Below are 15,156 nucleotides of genomic sequence, written 5' to 3' on the forward strand. Positions count from 1 at the left end.
AAAGTAATGCATTTTTTTAAATTTAACAAAATATGAGAGTGGAGAAAAAAAGGAAGAGATTTGCCATGTGTTTTGGAGCCTGCCCCCCTTTTTTGAGGGTGTGGAGGGTGCTGAAGGAAGCAGGAGTTGAGTGGTTCCATGTGTAGAAGAGAACATCCTACTGAACCAGCAAAGCTGTGTTCTGTGGGAGAGCTCTCTGCACTGCCATTAAGGAAAGGTTTAGAAGAGGTAGGCAAGCCCAGGGGAGTAGGGGTGAGCAGATCAACAGTTAAGCAGTTCCTCCAGCAATTGCCTCCACTCATGGATGAATCTGTCTTCTAATCACTGCATATTGTCCTTGTGCCATGCCACTGTATGAAGTTCTGGTGTGGGGTATAGGAATTATATCTTAGGCATTAAAATGGTTCCAGATGGCATCTATTTTCACAAATGTGAAAGCTGCACTAAAAATCTCTATGCAGCATTGTTGTTAAAAATCTCTAGCACATTCAGCTTCGCTTCTCTTGGCACCTTGTTTGGTCTCACCTTCCTCTCCAGGCCTCCTCTTTTCATTCTGAATCAGCTGTAATGATGAGATCAGTGTCATGATGATGACTGGCACAGGCCTTATTAGTTCCTTTTATTGTTTTTAATCTATATTTTAATTACATTATAAAAAACTATCCTGGGGGGTTGAGAGGGCACTCAGGGCAGAACTGGAAGAGATGAATGGTAGGAGGGATTGGGAAGTAAGAAAAGGGAGGGGAAAAGTGAGGAGGATGAGGAGCACAATGGATAGGGAAACAACGACCAATGGCAATCAAGCAAACAGGAAAAAAGTATCTAGAGACTAAATTTCAGAGCTGAATGAGCAATTATGCCTCCTGCAAGTCTCCCCCTACAAAGAAGAAATTCTGAGCATGATACCCATTCTACCTTTTCTCTGAATTCTAGCTTAGACCCTTAACCTGTAATTGATGTGTGTCCCTGAAATGTGCCATCATCACGACTTAAAAGGTTGTAAGACCATTTGAGAAAAACCTGTGAAATAAAGATTAACACAATTTTTATCTGTGTTGGCTAAAGTCAGCGTGTCTGTGACTTGTAGGGAGGCAAGAACAAGGAGCATAGTAACACCCAGATGATATAGCTAGAGTCTTTATTACTCACATGAACGTTGGTTAAAAGATTTTATATTTGTACTAACAGATTGAGCCAAAGGAAGCAGAAAAGAGTCAAGACTAGGAAACAGCACTATGATAATGTGAAACTATTTAGCAAAAGCTGAAAATCTTTAACTCAGTAGTTCAATGAGACCAATTATCCCAGAGTTATACAGAAGGACATCTTTATACCTCGGAAGAATTATTTGAATTTCTAAGTACTGTATACCAGTTTACTCCTGGGGGAATTCTTCAACAAAAAGTTAAAAATTCTGTGCACAATATTTTCAAATTCTGCAAATGTTATTTGTCAATTTAATCACAAATATAATCACACCAGTTTCAATTATTTTGTCTTATTTCAAAATATCTATCAGCAAGTACGTCTGCAACAATACAGAAAACAAAACATATTCAGAATTTTTTTTTTTGACAAATAGGTTATTTACTAAGCATATTAATACAGAACTCTGAGTAATAATAATTTAAACTTCAATACAGAACCATATTTCCTACACCCATTAGAAGCACTGCATAGGTTTGGGGGAGTCAGGAGTAACGGAGGAGTTGAGGGATAGGGAAGTAATTGCTGGGTGTGAACTTGGAGGGTTGTTGGGTATGAGTAGGCAAAGTATGGAACAGATTTTTTGGAGTAGCGGGGAGGGACTTTTAGGGAGCTTCCCCCATGCAGCCTCTGGCTGACCCCTAGCCTCTCCCATTCAGTCAGGCACATGTCCCTGTCCCCATGTGTCCCTCCACCCCCACTCAGCCACCCCCTCCCCCTGTTCTCACGTGTCTCTGTGTCCCCACTCAGCCACTCCCCTGTCCCTATGTGGCCCTGCACCCCTTCCCCATGTGTCTCTGTGCCCCCACTCAGCCATCCCCTCCCCCCATAGCTCTGCACCCCCCTACCCATGTGGCCCTGAATTTCCATTCCCATTCAGCCCCTGCCCCTGTCTGTTCTCCCCCACTAGCCCTTATGAGCCTCTGTGTGACCCCGCAGCAGCCCCACGCTGTCTATCTTCCCATAGCCCCTGTCTCCTGACCTGGCCTGACAGCTGCTGCAAAGAAGGCAGGCTCTTTCTCTTCTCTAGCTGGCTGGCAGCGACTGCTGAGTTCTATCGCCACAGCACCCTCTGATGAGCAAAAGGTGGAACTGCAGAAGTTATTTTCTGCTGGGAGTTGCTGCTCTATTCTAGCACCCCAGAGTCCTCTAGTGGGCAAAAGGCGGAACTGCAGAAACATTCTGGTAGAAGCTTTTTCTGCACAAAAAAAAATAATTATATGCTTGGCTCATTAATTGTGCATCCACGCAGTGGTGCAGAATTCCCCCAGGAGTAACCAGTTCCAGAGATCAAATCTCAGGCGGGAATAGATGAGTTCCTTAGAACTGACCAGACAATGAGAAGGAAACCGAGCCAAGATGTAGTGGGAAAAGATGACAATTGCCATTTACCTTGTGCCAACAATCACCAACTGTATTAAGCTTATCTGAAGCAGTTAATTATTGCCAACACATACATTTACAGTAGTCAGATATTTCAGCCCACCTGTCTATTTGACATACATCCACCAAAAATGGAAGTAACTCTGGTAAAAACAGAGATAATTTAAAGATGTAATTTGAACTCCTGAAGATTACAGGAGAGAAGAGAGATGAAATACAAATTGACCCTTATACTGAAAAGAGGAGCGTACAGAAATAACTGACTTTAAAAATTGGTTTGGTAATGCTTTTATGTAAATAGTAAATGTAATGCAAAACAGTGATGCATTCTAGGTGATTTGGCAATTGTTGTGTTGTAATGTGAACCTACCCTTTTGACTTCTTCATATCTTGTGAGCAGTAAAAGTAGTATGTCAATTACTTTATGGGTGGAGTCCTCTGTCTTAAATATGAATACTAATCAATGTGGTCTTTACTGTAGAAAAGGCAGCTAATGATTTTTTTTCAAGTGTTTATTAAGGTGCTGTTCTGCTCTGAAAAGTTATTTTACTTACTAAAATCAGCAGGTATCATTGGGCAAATAAAGAGAGTAGATTTTCCTGCTTTTTTTTTCTTCCTCTAACTCTGCAGTCAACACAGTTAAAAAAAAAAAAGTGAGCGTCATTTGCATTATCAAGTGCTGATTACAAAGTTCTAATCACTAGCCTCTGTGCAAAGTCATTGAAGGCAAATGGGTTGCAGAGTTGTCACTGAAGTTTCTGAACTCAAAAGTTATGACTGAGATCAATTTGGCCCCCAGAACTTTTTTTAAAAATTAAACTAGTGATAATGCATGAGAAGGAAAGAACCCATATTGCCTCTGCAGACCAGGCAATTGGGGGCAATTTTTTTTTCCACTTGTAACCTGAGCATTTTTATTCTAGAAACGAAGAGACAAAGATGGATGTCCATGATGGCATTTTACAGTCACTTTTCAGAAAGCACCTGCACTTTAAGATAGTTGTTCTCCAAGCTGATTTTCCAGAGGACTCCAGCCCCTACAGGGTCCCCTTGTTTCAAGTTCCACACAAGCCTGGGTATTATTGAACCATTGTGGCGTAACTATGGGTGAGTAGCGATGAATGGATTAGATCATCTGGTGGAGATGTCAGTGACAGGTCCTCATGTCAAAATATTTGGTGGCTACTCCAATTTTAATTGCTCATAATGCCTTTTCAAACTGCGGGGACAGGAACTGAGACTACCTGGATCCATTCTGCTGCAAGGACAAAAGTTGCTAGAAAATCGTTGCTTTCAAGTACTGAAATACTATGTATTATTTTAATACTGCATAAGAGAAGAGTTAGTTTTATTAACTAGAGTTAGAATTATAAACTAACAGCTACATACAATCATATCTTGTCTTTGTTTATTCATAAAATAAAACTTAAATGATACAAACAAAATAGAGACTTCATCTTTCAGTGATTTATTACACATTTATGTTGCCCTAAGGCTACCTATTTTTACTAGAGAATAGCTCAGCTAGCTCGTTGACAATTCTTCAAGGATAGAATCAATCAGTTTCACTTTGTCTAGACTAGAACTGTTTGCGATAAATCCTATTCCCCTGAGGTCACAGGATATATTTGTATAGGAGTTATTTTTCTTTTATAGTTTAAATAGCTATATTTGGTAGTTGCAGATTGTCTCACTACATGAGTGTTTTGCAATATATGAAAGCACATTGTCACTCTGCCAGAAACATCCTGGAAACACAGCTCTCTCTTCTTGATGTTTTCCTTGTTTAAAATAAACTTTGAAATAATTATCAAAACAAATAATGACATATGGAATGAAAATGCTTAGGCACTCCATTGAGATCACTAGAGATGCTATAGTTGCAGGCACTTTTATGCCAACACTTTAAAAAAAAAGTGCTTATAACTTTCTGAAAATTACTGTTTAAAACTGAAATTCTTATGCTTGCAGGTTAACTTGTTTTTTTGGAAAATCTGGCTAAATTACTGTTGAGCTGTACGGGCCCACTCCTGCAAAAACTTTTACATGTTCTTAACTTTATTTCTGAGAGTAATCCTATTGATAACTATCATCAAGACCACTCATGGTAGTAAAATTAAGCATGCACTTAAGTGTTTGCAGAATGGGGGCTTTGTATTTTCTACCTGCTCTTAGTCAGGAACTAATGCGTCAAAATGCAATATCAGTCTATTAGACAAAGAAGATAGTGGGGTAGATTGTAATTTAAATCAAAGAGCAAAAATTCCCAGCAGCATTTTCTCTTACCATGTGCTTACACTAATGTTTCAGGACCTGCTGTAACTCCTACCTCTTATGCTACATGTGATGGAGTTCAAGATATGCTGGGGCAAATCAAGTCAGAGCGAGAGGACATGGAACATTCATTTCTCCCTCAACCTGAAAAGGAAGGAAAGCTTCATGAAAATCTCTGAGTGGGAAAAAATAACCAGATAAATGGAAGCCCTAGATACTTACATAAAAGCTGTGCAGGTCTGCATCACATATGAATATCTACTCCTGAAAAACTGGTCAAAAATGACAAATTGCTTTTTGGTTGCCAAAACAAGCAAGAGCCAGAAATGATGCAGGAGATCCCAGATGAGCAAGGAAAATCAAATCATACTTGTTTGTAGAACACTTTTTACCAGCCATCCTAAGCTTAAATCTGAAAGATGACTTTATGTGGAAAAGTCCTAACTCATTTTCAGTTAGTAGCCCAAAAAAGTTTGAAAACACTGTTTTAAAAATTGTTCCCAGTCAATAGGACCATGAAAGACTAATGCAGGCAGCTTGTGAAATTAAGATTCTCTAAAATAAACAATGCTAATAGTTATTTTCCCCTGCCATAACCCAGCCTATTTCAGTTAGGTGGAATCCTAAAGGCCAAACTGACCTTCAATTCTTGCACAGCTCCCATTAATAGTAAATGCATGTCATGTCTGAAGGAGAAATATGGCTATAAAACTCAACTGAGAGCAAAAGTGATGTAATGGAAATAATTACAAGCCAATAGAAAGAGGTTTCTTTAAAATAGATCTATTTTTCAGCTCCAGTATCCCAGTGAAAAATGCAATATAAACATTAACCAGAGAACAACACTTTCTTATAAAATATTAAACTAATAGATTGCAGTACCTTAACACTGAATCTCAACACACTTTTCCAAATACAAATACCATAAACTTGTTACACTATTCCCTAAGAGCTAGATCCACAAAAGTACTTAGGTGCCTAAACTCCAGGCAATCCACAATATCCCTGTTTGGCTGCTACCTAATCCTCTAGGTACCTCCACTCACTTGGTGCCTACGTTTCTGCTGTAAAAGTTCCCCAGGCACCTATGTTTGTCCCTCTGGGTACGTGGACTGCTGTTTCATTCTAGGCATGTAGATTCCTGTCTGCCACCTAAGCCCCATTGCATGTCACAAACTGGGGGAAGACAGGCGTGCCTCTACCTATCTCATCTACAGGGCCTGATGTGGGAGGTGTAGGCAGCTGCTGCCTGACTCCATACAAAATTGGCCAGAAGATAGCCTCCCTTGTTACCTGTAGCCTACTGGTTAGGGTATGCAGTTAGGATGTGGGTAACTGCTGGTTCAATTCTCCCCGCTGCCTGATAAGGAGAGAGATTTGAACAGATATCTGCCACCTCTCAGGTGAGTGCCCAACCACCAGGCTATGGTATAATCTGATGTGGGGCTTTCTCAATTTCTGCCATTGAAGTTATCCTAATTTAATTAAATATTAATTGGGTCAGAAATAGTGAGATCCACTCGAATCTAGTGGTTAGGGCTTGACCCTGAGGGGTGAGGCCTCACTATTCAAATCCCCTTTCATCAGGCAGAGGGGAGAATTCAACTTGGGGTCTCCCAAATGAGTACCCTAACCACTGGACTAGATGCTCTGAGAGTGGGCCTTTTCCACTCCCTGTCCCTCCCATTTTGTGTGGAGTTAGGCAGGTGCCTAACTCAATCTTGCAAGAAATTGTTTAGGCTTCTAAACTGCCTGACTCCAGGAAAGGAGTTCCCAGCTGTGGATCCCAAGCAGAGATAAGTGCCTCCCTGAAGCTCAGACTTAGAAGCCAAACTCCTAGGGAGGGGGCTTATGATGTACCCCTAGCATTGACATTTCATACTGGCTATCTTAGGCAGTTCCTTGCCTAGTGTGTTGGCTTTTGTGGCTTGCAGTCTAAGGCACCTCTCTCTCTCCTTTGTATAGGGAGCCTAGGTTCCTAACTCAGATTTTGTGGATCTCGTTGTTCAGTGATTTTTTTCTTGGTGCCTAATAGTTAGACATTGCAATACCCAAGGCCCAGATCCACAAAGGGATTTAGGTATTGGAATCCACTCTCTCTCTTTTTCTGGCCCAGTGCATGTTTAATTATACACTGTGGAACAGATTCAACAGGAGAGAGGCCTGCTCTAGAATGCCCCATAGCTCAGTGGTTAGGGTACTCTTTCCCCACCCCAAAGGAGAGAACCCTGGGTTCAAATCCATTTTCCACAGCAGGCAGAGGAGTTGAAACTGGGTCTCCCACACGGTGGGTAGGTGAGCCAAAAGTTATAAGAGGAGTGATAACAGCTGTTCCTATTTGTGAGAAGGAACTTAGGTGCCTAATTCCTGGAGATGGGTCATGGCTGTGAATCTCAAATGGAGGGACATGCTTCCCTCTGGCCTCAATTTAAGTGCCTAAATCTCTTTGGGTGGTGCTTAGGCCGAAACCCCTCATTGGCATTCTCTATTGGCTATTTTAAGCTCAACATGCTGGCTTCTGTGAATCCCATTCTTAGGGCTTGTCTACACTTAAAATGTCACAGCAGTACAAATGCGCTGCTGCAGCTGCACGCTTCAGTATAGACACTACCTATGCCAATGGGAAGGGTTCTTCTGTCAGCAGAGGTAATCCACATCCATGACAGGCGGTAGCTAGATTGACACAAGAATTCTCCCATCGACCTAGCGCTGTCTACATGGGGACTTAGGTTGATTTAAAACCGTGGATTTTTCACATCCCTGACCGATACAGCTAAACTGACCTAATTTTCTAGTGCAGACCAGGCTTTAGGCACCTAACTCTCTCCATACATTGCCTAGAGAGCCTAGGCAATTAACTAAGGCCCCTGTGGATTCCAATAGCCACTAGGTCCCCTCTGGTTAGGCCAGAGCTTCCACAGGCCAAGAATTTAAGAACAGACAGTTTGGAGTCCAACCACTATGAAACTTTTTTATTCTATCATCCAATCCTTACCTCTTAAAGAGGCACATTTCATCTAGTGATTATCTTAAATATATTCTGGAATGTTTCCAAAACCAGGGCTGTAAATAACCATCAGCTGTGCATGACAAAAAATATTGAGAAGTGTGATTCTGCAAATACATGTTCATGGTCTGTTATAAAATCAACATCTGTAGAAGTCAATATAGATTCTGAACTTGCATGCTTGTCTCTCATCTTCAGTAAATCCTTATGAAGAGACAAACTTCCAAAATCAGTGATTTGGAAGCATAAATACTTACAGTGGCCCTTTTAAAAAGACCCCAGTTTCCTCCTGGAAAGAGAGTCTACAGCAGTGACATATACCAGGAGCAACAGGTAGCAAGGACCTTTACAATTATAGAAAAGAAAATAACTCAGGTTATGTGCTATATTAATTGGGAAGGGGAGAACAAGTGCTGAATGAGGAAGCTTGGAAGGAAAACATGGATGGAATTGTTAGAAAAAAGGAGATAAACAACTGCTGATGTTCTTAGAGTAGCAAATCTAGCAGAGAACTATCTAATTATATATCTATAAAGCACTTAGCACATTTTTAGGTGATGTAAACAATTTTAAAAGCTTTACATTGTTTAAAAAAAATTAGAAGATTTATTGTTTACAGTGATTCTAATATTTTCTTCACTCAGGTTTTGATTTGAAGACTAGATTTTTAAAGAGGGCATTGAAACAAGCAATTTAGAAACGTATGCAAGCAAAAGTATGTGTGCAGGGTGGATAAAAATCAATGATTTAAAAAAAAATCGGATTTTTTTTATTTAAAATGCTTTTTGAGGAAAAAACCCTATCTAAAAAACCCCATCTAGTTTAATTAAGATACATTATAGTTCAAAGATATCTCATCATGGAATAGGGATTATAAATTCTAATTCTATAGTATGAGACAATATATTCATTGTAATGTTTAAGAAAAGTTTTGTAAATGAGTTCCAATAGTTCATGGACTAGGGACCCAATTTTATGCGGTTCCAGGGGCTTCTGTACAGATGATTTAGGTTAATCTTTCAATCTACCCAATGGGACTCAGTGCTCAGTCTAGAAGATACCATTAGAGATGCTTAGTTTTGCAGTTCTCAAACTGTGGATTTGTGTCCCCAGAGATAACATGCTTGTTAACAGCAAAAATGTGTTTAAATAAATAAACAAATGATATACAGAAGTGAGAAATAACAGACTTCAACCCTATTGTCCCTCTGCAAATTTGTGTACACAGAGTCAATCCCTTACCTCTCTCTAAAAGTGCAAAGTTTCAAAAAGTTCAATGAACAGAAGATTGTTGGGGGTGGAATAGATCTGGATAAGGAGAAGAAGTCTGGAGATAAATGTGAGAAGGGAGGGACACGCAGTAGAAACAAAAGTGAAACTCAGCAGCGTATTCCAGAAGTCTTGAGGTCTTTCTGAATGTAGCCTTCATTGATTTGAGATCTACCATACCATTCTCTCACTAGAAGGGAAAACCTATAATAGCAGCAGGTCGTAAAAGAGACCCAGTTTAGGAATAAGAGCCATTCAAGAAATATATGTTTCCTGACAATGCTTTAAAGAAAGTCACACCAGTGAACTGGTGGAAGTCACTTAAGCACTTGGATTCAGAGACTGTTGAAGTGATAATTTCACTTTTAACAGCAGTAGCTTCTTCTGCCGGTGTAGAAAGAATATTTTCTTTCTTTGACTAATTCATTCCAAACTGAGAAATCATTTGGGACCTGAAAAAGCAGGAAAGTGTGTTTTTGTTTTCCAGATTATGAACAAACAGGAAAAAGAAGGTGAAGACGACTGAGTTAGCTGCAGAAGCCAACATTTTAAATTTCTTATGTTGACCTGGCTGACACAGTCGATTTAATTTTTTGCGTTTTTTAAAAATATTTCATTTAACTATTTTAGTTAAAAACAATTTTAACAAAACAAACCTGATTTTAAAAACGTGAATGTTTAACTCAATTCAAAAATTCATATGATTGTTTTGTTAAATATTATATGTTTGCTGTTGAAGAAAAAAAATCCAGAATACATGATGTTATTGTTTTAGTTAAAGAAAACCATTTAAATGTCTCTCTGGTGATGTTCTCCTCCTAATACAGCATGGCAAGAAAATCCTCCAAATATTAATGATTAACCTGTTGAATGGAGATAGATAGTTCATTCCCAATGACTTCATAAATATTGGCTTCAATTACCTTTGGTAAATGAAATAACCAAACAATCATTCATTTTTCTGATATAGCTGTGAACTAATCTGAAAGTTTTCAAACTAAATAACTTTAAAAATGAATAGTGTGCACCTTCTAAAAATGAAACCTACATCTATCTATCTCCGAGTTGTGAAGAATCTGTAGTAAGGTTATAACAACCAACAAGAATCCACTTTTATGTAGAAATCCATGATTAAATCGAGTCTTCCTGACTAGTGATTTAAATCATGATTTAAATCAAATCCACCCTGATAAAAACTATAATCGTTTTCAGAAACCCTGTTCCAGCTGGAAAATATCACTGCCTAATGACGTGCTTCACTCTTTGGAGTATCTTTCCAGTTGAATCAAATGCTCTCTGCATAAAAATCTCACTAGCTGCTGTATGTGTCAAAAGCCCTAAGCCTGCAACGAGCTCTGTATGGGTAACTCCCTGTGTCTGGGCAGAGATCTATGACTGCAATGGGGTTCCACCTACTTGCAGGGGTTTGACTCTACAGAACTAAATGCAGGATGAGAACCTTATGGAGCAATGCTAAAACAACACTTTCTTCTACCTCATATATAATGCTTGCACACTACATCGATCAGCTCCCTTCTGGAGCTACAGTAACCCAAGTGCAGATGTACACTGACTTAACTGAGGCTGAGATGGCAACGATTATAGAAGAAGTGCCATACGTGCTGATCATCTTATTGTGTCATCTGTAGAGTATGCATGTGCATAGTATAGTATCTGCCTGCAAAAAATGTGTTACTTTGAAAAAGTAGTCTAGAAGATTACATAAAGATGTTTGTTTTGCATATATTACAAATACAGTTGCAGTTATAGCATCCAGAACAGACTATGGCTCCATACCCTCTGTAATGCCTTGAGAACAATGCCTCCCTCTCTTCCCTATTCGTTCTAAACTTTTTGTGCCAAAGAAAGTGCATGTTCGACCAAAAAAAAAAGACCCTTTTTTCCCTCCGATCTGAAAAAATGAACGTGCAAAATCTATGTCTCACAGCTGCTTCCAATTAAATACAGTATGCAAAGGGTGCGGTCGAGAGCAGGCATATTGAGTGTCCTGCTCACCCCCGACGGGCAGTCCTGCATCACAGCCAAAACCCTCCCCCGTCTCTGGAGGGCGAGGGGGATGCGCAGCTATGAGCGCCGACTCATAGATGGCTGGGCCACAGGACAGCTTTACACCCTGCCTCCGTAACACCGCAACTCCACCCCTCCCCATCCTCCCACCACTCACCTCCTCCGGCACAGCGGCACCTTCTCCCCCTCGCGGGCCGGGCCGGGCCGCCGTCTCTCCCGCCCGTAGTGCACCATCCGGGTTACCGCTGGGCGGAGCCCGGGCCGGGGCAGCGCGTGGACTCCACCTTCCAAGGAGACGCGTTCGCGCGCCGGAGCCGTTACCACCCCTTCCCCCACCCCGCCCGGAAGCCGCCGCCCCCGGCCGGCCATGGAGACGCGGCGCTGAGGAGGTCTCCGGAGGCAGCGGCGTGCGGGAGACGCGGCGCTCAGCGGCTCTGTGTGTAACTGCCTCGCGCAGCGCCCGGAGCGGGGCTCGAGGGGGCCGGGGCCGGGGCCGGGGCCGGGGCGGCGGCGGCGCGAATCTCCTGCGCCGCTGGCCAGTCTCAGGCGGGAGCGGCCGCGCGCGCCGGGACTCGGCGACTCCGCAGCCGCCGCTGCGAGCCGGGAGGCGGACCCCGGTGTCAGCCGCGCCGGAACTTTGCGAGAGGGACGGAGCTTCCCGCCCCCACGCCGGGCACCGGCGGAGTCTCCCCGCTGATCGCTCCTCGCCGCGCACCTGGTGGGCGCCCCCCCCCCCCCCCTCCGGCCGGGCCGCGCGGACTCTGCGCTGTGACCGGAGCGGTGGCTGCTCCTCTCCCCCGTAGCGGCTCCCCGGGGCCGGGGGGCTCGGCGCTCTCCGGGCGGCTGCTGGTGCGTCCCCCGGGCGTGAGCCGCGCTGCCGGGCGGGCCGGGGCCGTCGCTTGCGGACGGAGTGGCGAGGTGAGTGAGGCTTTGGGGGAGGGGGCTGCTTCCCCCACGTCCGGGGCCGAGCGGGGGCCGCTGGCTCGGGCGCTCACCCGCCTTGAGGAAGCGGGTCGGCGAGAAGAAGAAACCGGTTCTCGTTGGTTCCCCCTCGTCGTCGCCGGGGAACCTCAACAGCCGCGGCTCGTCACCGCCGGAGGAGCGGAGGCAGCCGAACCGCTGCGCGGTGCTTCCCCGGTCCGCTGGGGGTGAAAAAAAACCCTTTCGCCCCTGGAGTGGGGCTTGCCGGAGAGCTCGGGTGAGGAGGGGGCCGGGGGCGTTTAGGGGAAGGGGGACCTGCTGCTACCGGCTCGGAACTTGTTCTCTGCCTGGGGTCAGGAGAGTAACAGCTGCATCCCCCCCCCCCCCCCAGCTCTTCCCCTTAGCACCGCTGTCGCATGAAGTTTGATCAGATAATAGTTATTGCATAACGTGTGACTAATATCTCGGACTCTCTTATCCAGGGGACTCTGAGGCGGGTTTGTTTTGTTTTGTTTCCTTTTAATTCATAAAGCTGAAGAGGAGTTAAAAAAACAAAAACAAAAAACACCCGAACGCTTTTGGTTTTGGCAGTTGCTTTAAAACAAGTTCGCTTGTCTGTGACCCCCACTGATTATTTTAATAGTGGGCTAGTATTTTTTAAGAAAGACGGGCCTTTTTCCTTTTCCCAGACTTATTACTAAATATGGCCAAATCTTTTAGGTTACAGTAGCTCGTTGCGTTCAGCAGCGTCCAGAACCTGTTACTGCTACACTTCTGGGGGTTTCCGAGTAGCAGCCGTGTTAGTCTGTATCTGCAAAAAGAACAGGAGTCCTTGTGGCACCTTAGAGACTAACAATTTATTAGAGCATAAGCTTTCGTGTGGCTCACTTCATCGGATGCATGCAGGGGAAAATACAGTGGGGAGGTTTTATATACACAGAGAACATGAAACAATGGGTGTTACCATACACAGTGTAACCAGAGTGATCAGGTAAGGTGAGCTATTACCAGCAGGAGAGGTGTGTGGGGGGGACCTTTTGTAGTGACGAGCAAGGTTGGGGGGGGGGGGTAAATCACATACCTAATTTCCAGCAGTTGTCAAGAACGACGGAGGAACAGTGGCGGGGGGTGGGGGGAGGAATAAACATGGGGGAATAGTTTTACTTGTGTAATGACGAAATAAAGGCTTTGTATGCAGCAGCTCCTTTGGAAAATATTTTTTGTGGTAGTGAAAAAGTAAACCAGAATTTTCTGTTCTCCTGTATAAATTGAATGCATCCAGTGAAGTGAACTGTAGCTCATGAAAGCTTATGCTCAATAAATTTGTTAGTCTCTAAGGTGCCACAGGTACTCCTTCTCTTTTTGCGGATACAGACTAACAGGGCTGCTACTCTGAAACCTTTATAAATTGTGTTGGTGGTATATGAACTGTAAATTACAGCAACCAACAGCTGTGCAAACCAAAACTATGTAAATAGCTATGTATTTTTATACACTGTCTATTATTCCTTGCTAGAGATCCTTTGCAAAAATAGCGGCAACCATGCTGCCTGTTACATTTCTGACTTGGGACACCAGAGAATCCATTTTTATTGCAAAAGCTTGTTTATACTGGAGGAAGCATTTCACTTCCCATTGCCAGCTTCATCATTTTCTGGGGTTTGGAATTTTATTCAGGTTCTTCGTTTAGTCCTGGATTGTTAGGTTTTAGTAAATGGTTTTGGTAAGGTTGTATAAGATTTCATACATATTTATCAGTTTTGCAACATTGGCTACAAATCTGAACTCAGGTCAGCGGGCAAACATTTTTATGACCAGTGGTGTTAGTAATATTGCAGATGCACAGTTAAAGGAGGTGATGTGAATGGTATCCTTGAAGCTTTTTCAGCATAGCAAGGGCATGCATCGCTTCTGAGCTGAGACTTTCTGGGATCCAGGAGATGGTGTTCTTTGATTTATTATTGAGCACTGTTTTCCAGAATGGTAGATTATACAAATAAAGACACCTACTTTAGCTGGGTAGTACACTTTAGAGATGTAAACAGTGTCATGGAAATTCCGTAAGTACTGTATGACAGGCATTGGATGGCTCAATTTTGAGATGCTGCAGCTGTTTTACATATACACGTTAAAAATGCCCTGTCATCTCAACTTAGATTGTTGAAAGGTATCATGGGAACTACTTGTTTTTGAAGTATTTAGCTAGAAGGTGGTGGTGGTGGTGAATCTTGTGTGCCAAGCTGTTGTGCTGGCAGAACCGGATGCTGCTATCTTATCAGTGAAGGCTATTGTGTTTGCTACCCTTCATTTGGCAAGGCTGGTATTCAAGAGCCCATGTATATGTAAACCTGCATGTTACATTATTTCCCTTTAAGACCTCCAATTGTTCTTGATTTCCCAGGAAAATAAGAATAAAAAGTGTGTATGATGGGTGCATGTGCTAATAAATCTTAGATCACTTATTTTGAATTACACTAAACATTTGGTGAATTCAGTTTATCAGTTAAATATAAAATTGAGTAGTTTTGTATATTAAATTGTTTAGTGGACATTAGTACTGGTGAAAGGTATTGGATTAACAGCAGACATGAAACTCATCGGTTCACCATCACCCAATACAGTATAGACATCAACACTGCAGTCTTCACGTTGCTTTGTCAGTGCACTTCTACGTTGAACTACAGGGACCAGCTCTCCACATGCCTAATTGCCTGTAATCAAATTGACTCCTTTTGAATTCAGTAGGAATTTTGTGAGAGTACACTGGATAGGATTTGGCATAGAAATTTAAAATTAGAATCTGGCTTTCTGTACTTCTTGAAAAGTGTTCATTTGAGTGTCTCAATTTTTAGAACCATAGAAGTTGGTAATCCCAAGATTATTGCCATAATCTTGGGTTAGCTAACTGTTTTAACTGACAGTATAAAAATTGCCTTTTTTAACTTTTTTTAACTTTTTTTTTTTGACTATTGCCTCCTTTTTTTTTTTTAAATTCTGAATTCTCATCTTAGTCTTCATCCTCTTTATTACTAGTAAATGTCCAATGTGTTCACTTCATCTCCTAAAAG

At 42.4% G+C, this 15,156-nt stretch overlaps 1 protein-coding gene and 1 long non-coding RNA gene across 16 annotated transcripts in view; one reads left to right on the plus strand and one right to left on the minus strand.

Annotated features, from left to right (window-relative positions):
* Window positions 1–1,121: 1,121 nt before the first annotated feature.
* On the minus strand, window positions 1,122–11,426 carry LOC119850946. Of its 6 annotated transcripts, none has more exons than XR_006279160.1 (3): window positions 11,325–11,374; window positions 8,128–8,214; window positions 1,122–5,007 (listed from the first exon to the last, which is right to left on the minus strand). It is a non-coding gene; the product is annotated as an uncharacterized LOC119850946 (long non-coding RNA). The 6 variants fall into 6 exon arrangements; XR_006279157.1 differs by having other exon boundaries at window positions 1,122–5,135; XR_006279161.1 differs by lacking the exon at window positions 11,325–11,374 and adding an exon at window positions 5,086–5,135 and having other exon boundaries at window positions 8,128–8,765.
* A 526-nt stretch (window positions 11,427–11,952) lies between these two features.
* Window positions 11,953–15,156, plus strand: part of GALNT1 (polypeptide N-acetylgalactosaminyltransferase 1) — a 184,914-nt gene continuing 181,710 nt past the window's right edge. For 8 of the 10 annotated variants that reach the window (XM_038389894.2, XM_038389893.2, XM_043508614.1 and 5 more), the window contains exon 1: window positions 11,953–12,085. The gene's annotated coding sequence lies outside the window, so the exon portion shown is untranslated. Of the gene's footprint in view, window positions 12,086–12,235; window positions 12,366–15,156 lie in introns of those variants that run through there. The other 2 variants (XM_043508609.1, XM_043508610.1) reach the window with 2 other exon arrangements.

This window comes from Dermochelys coriacea, chromosome 2 (assembly GCF_009764565.3).
Source record: "Dermochelys coriacea isolate rDerCor1 chromosome 2, rDerCor1.pri.v4, whole genome shotgun sequence".
In the NCBI taxonomy this organism is placed as follows: Eukaryota; Metazoa; Chordata; order Testudines; family Dermochelyidae; genus Dermochelys; species Dermochelys coriacea.